We start from the raw sequence: 4,738 nt of genomic DNA, 5'->3' as shown, positions 1-4,738 counted from the left end.
TAATTGATCTATCCCATAGAGCTTGTAGTGTATGCGAGAATGATACTCCAAATAAACAACAAATAATAAAGGGGACACAGGGTCCCCCTGTAGCTCTGAAATATCCCTCCATGCTATCATTTATCATCAGTGAGTACATTGGTATTGTGACACGTTGCATAGCCATGTGTGTGAACTGCTCAGGGAAGCCAAGATGTAACAACATTTCATGCAAGAAATCCCAGTTCACTATATCATATGCCTTATGGAGATCAATCTTCAGCAAACATCCAGGTTGAACCTTCTTCCTTCCATAGTGTTTCACTAGGTCTTGAATAACCATAACAATATGCACTATAAATCCTCCATGGACAAATCCCCCTTGATTTTCAATGATAATATCAGGGAGGACTTACCTTAGTACCTTTGTAAGGCATTTGTATAAAATGTTGCAGCAAGATATGGGTCTATACCCAGTCACATTACTTGGACACCTAGTTTTAGCCACCAATGTGATTGTAGTATTGTTCAATTTTCTCAAGATTCTTCCACTCCGAAGAGTTTCCTGTACAACAACTATTACATCATTTTGGACTATGTCCTAACTATATTTGTAATAATATGACCCAAAACCATTAGGCCATGGTGCCTTACAGCCATGGATAGAAAATAATGCATTCTTAATTTCAGCTCTAGTGTAAGGAGCATTAAGAATGCTTTTGTGCTCTTCTGTAAGTAAAGGCCCTGTCTACACCAATTGAGGAATCACAGCTCTCCTGTTAGTGATATTACTCCCCAAAAACATCTTATAATACTCCAGAAAAGCCTAGGTAACTTTCTCTGGAGTATCTTGCCAAATGCCCTGTTCATCTTGTATGCTGTAAATCTGATTCTGAATTCTTATAGCTTTAAGACTTTGATGAAGAATTTTGTGTTTTCCTCACCATATCTTAGCCAATCTAACTTTGCCTTATGTCTCAAAAAAAAGCCACATAAATGCCATGTTTCCCTTTATATTCCCTGACTGTTTGTAGCTCTTGTTCAGCAATTTCTTTGTTTCCAGGATGAAGGTGCATGTGTTTTTGTTCTTCAACCATCTTTTTATGACCTTGCAAATTAGCTACTCGAAACTCTAAAAATCCATTCTTATTCAGCTCCTTTAACACAAATTTCACTCTCTTGAGTTTCTGCACCACTTGGAACATCCTAGAGCCTTGTATGGGTGTGTTCCAAGCTTGCCTGAGAAGATTTTCAAATTGTGGAGAGGTTTTCCCACATTGTGAAATATCTAAAAGGCTTTCGACCTTCTTTATCTCGCTGGTAAACAGTGAGTAATGCAGGTGAGTGATCAAATTCACCTTCACATTGAAAATTCAATTATGCAGTTTCATGATTATCAAACTTGATTAGCAGGCATTCTGTCAGGTTTTGAGAAGACTATGGCCTCCCCTTGTTGCTTGTTATTCCAAGTGAATAAATTCCATGAACTCTTGATGTCATATACATCACAATCCTCCAAACAAGCCCTAAACTCCTTTATTTCCCCCTTTCTCACAAGGGACCCTATCCCCCTATCTGTATGCAAAACACAATTAATATCTCCACATAATAGTTGGATTTTATGTTGATTTCCACGTCTAGTGAGTAGTTTAATTTATTAGTTAGTATTTGGGTGAAAACTCAACCATGCTTGATATGAGTGTTTGAGTATGAAATTAGGGGTTTGATTAGGCCTATTATTTAATGAATAGCATGATCATTACTATTTGCTTGCATTTTTATTAGTAGCTTGAATGTTTGTTTTATTGATACCTTAAATCAAATTGAGGAAGGAGATAAAGATTGACATTTACGCTACGCTATTATCTTGCTTAAGTACTCATGAGATTGAGATTTGATTGTGCATATATGGATCGACATTGTGTTTCTCCTTGGTTGCATATTTTAGACCATGAGAGTGGCTTACTTATGTGAATTAGGTATTTATATGTTCACTCTTGAGAGAAGGCTTAGAACTAGTTAAAAGTCGATGAATTAAACTATATTATGCTTGATCATGATCTTATTTCATCTACGTTTCACCCTTACTTCTAATTGCTTGAATCATGAATGGATTGGTGATTGATCCCTTTCCGTAATCTTATTTGATCTTTGGTAGCTAGTTTGGTTTAATAGTCCTTAGGTTGTAGTTGACGCCTTCCGACTGTTTTTCAGCCTATAACTTATTGTTTATTTTATTAAAAATCAGTGTTCCTTACTCCTTGTGGAGAAATGACCCGTACTTGCATAGTTTAGTGGTTCATTAGGCGCTGTTTGGCTCTAAAAATTAGAAACGACGAAGTTCTCCATTGTCAATTAGCAATGTATAGCATCAAACAAACTACTATTTATTAACACTTTATGATGAATTGGTTTTTCCACTCACAAATTGAGGCTCCATGTTCAGTTCAAGGCTAAGGAAAACAAACAGAGACTTCATCTGTTGTGCATAGCACCTCTCTATGATTCTCAAAAATTGTACAACTCATACTTCCTGCAGTGGCGGAGCCACGTTGTAACAAGGGGTAGCAAGTGCTACCCTTGTTTTTTTCAAAAAAAAATTGAGAAAAAGGAAGAGGATGGTAGGTTTGCCTGTAATTGTGAAAGTCCAGTATCCTATTCCCAACCGCTACTTTCTTTTCCCCCTTTATCTCTCCTCTCTCAGAACTTCAATCTTCATATCCAACGCCAACTCGCCATTCACCATGGCCGCGCATCTCATTTGTTTCTTAATAGTTACAACATTCATAATAAATGGCGCATGAATCAAGGAGAGGGAGAAAGTCATAGTGAAATATGGTACATGCACTACAAAAAAAACTGAATCCAGCAACGAATTTTGGCAACCATTTGAAATTGGTTACTAAATTGGCAACCAAATGTTGAAAAATGGTTGCTAAGTTTGTGTTGTTGGTCGCTATTATAGATGAGCAACGAATGTATAATTTTTCGTTGCCAATATAACAATTGATTTACTTTCCCTTGCTATTATAGCAACTGATTGAATATTTAGTAGCCAATATAGCAACCTAACCAAATCGTTGCCAATTGGCAACCAAATTCCTATTTTTCATTGTCAAGCTAATGTTGCTAGAGTTTTAAATGGTTGCTGATTGGCAACCAAAATAAAATGGTTGCTAATATTTATTTTGGCTACTAAAAATTTATATTCGTTGCTATTTTAACAACCAAAACTATAATTTTGTTGCCATATGTAACATCTATGAATACTTTAAGAACAATCGTTATACTAGTTATTTGAATAACGTGCATCTTTCTATTAGGGAGCTCATAGGTTAAGATACTTCACAGTTAAGCTTGCTCGACTGGGAATAATCTTGGAATGAGTGACCTCATGGGAAGTTGGGATGGCTACCAAAATTGTTAAATTTGGTTGCTATTTAGCAACGAAAATTAATAAGTTCGTTGCTAATTAGCAACAAAAATTAATAATTTAGTTGCTATTTAGCAACGAAAATGAAAAAAATTGGTTGCTATTTAGCAACGAATTTGTAGTTGGTTGCTAAAAGGGCAAGGAAATTTACTCTTTTTCGTTGCTAAATACAATTGGCGACTGACCCTTTAGCAACCAACCATTTTGGTTGTCAATTTCGTTGCTAACAACATTAGAAACCATTTTTTGGTTATTTAGCAACGAAAATGGCTAGTTGCTAAATCCGCTTATTTTTTGTAGTGATGTACCTAAAATAATAGAATAAGGCTTTTTTGTGTAAAAAGTTATCAAAAAGAGTTTTAAGTACTTTGAAACATCCGAAAAATGAGTTAAGAAACAAAGGAAGTATCATTTAGTATCATCTCCCGCCTTTCAATCTAATTGTAAGTCATCTTTTTGTAAAATATTACTTCCTCCATCTCATAATACAGTGCTCATTTCTCATTTTTCACAAGAATTAAGTAAAATGGAAGGAGTTTTAGGATTTGACAAAAACATATATTTACGTAAATGTTTATTGGGTATTTTTGATTTGAAACTAGTTTTTTTTCTTCTTTTTACTTTAAAATAAAATAAAAGAGCAATAAATGTTACTTGGAATGCTGTAAAATAATAAATAGGGACACATAATTTAAATGAAAGGTAGGGGTATTTTTGAAACGTTTATGTTGAAATGAAGAATAATTTAGTCCAAACAAATTGATAAAAAAAAATAAGCACAACATTTTGGGACACCCAAACAAAAATCCAAACACTATATTATGAGACGCAGGCCCGACCCTGAGCCTTGTTTGGAGGGGCAATGCCCCAGGGCCCAAGCCTAAAAAGGGCCCAGTCGTAGATACAAAAAAAAACTCACTGGCAGTAATTTTGGAAAAGGAGCGTGACTGCTAAAGAAAGAGAAAGTAGACTTGTGAAACTCAAACACAAACGCTTCTTAATCTCCTTTAGGCTATGTTAGTTCACTTGAAATTTTCTGATCTAAACTTATTTTTTCTGATCTGATCTGATCTGATTTACAAGATCTTATCTTTTATAAGAATATATTATTACTTTGTAATTCATTATTATGCAACACATTATAAGATCTTATTTATAGTATTACTATTATTATCATTTTATTTCCATTACAACTTTTACACAATTTTTATTATTAATAATACTAATTATTATTATCATTATTATAAGAACAACAATAATAATTATAATCATAATAATAATTATTACTAAAAATAATTATATAACCCAAGTCATTAATTTATAAGA

This window comes from Beta vulgaris, chromosome 6, assembly GCF_026745355.1.
Source record: "Beta vulgaris subsp. vulgaris cultivar EL10 chromosome 6, EL10.2, whole genome shotgun sequence".
Taxonomy (NCBI): Eukaryota; Viridiplantae; Streptophyta; class Magnoliopsida; order Caryophyllales; family Amaranthaceae; genus Beta; species Beta vulgaris.
This window is presented reverse-complemented; position numbering follows the sequence as displayed.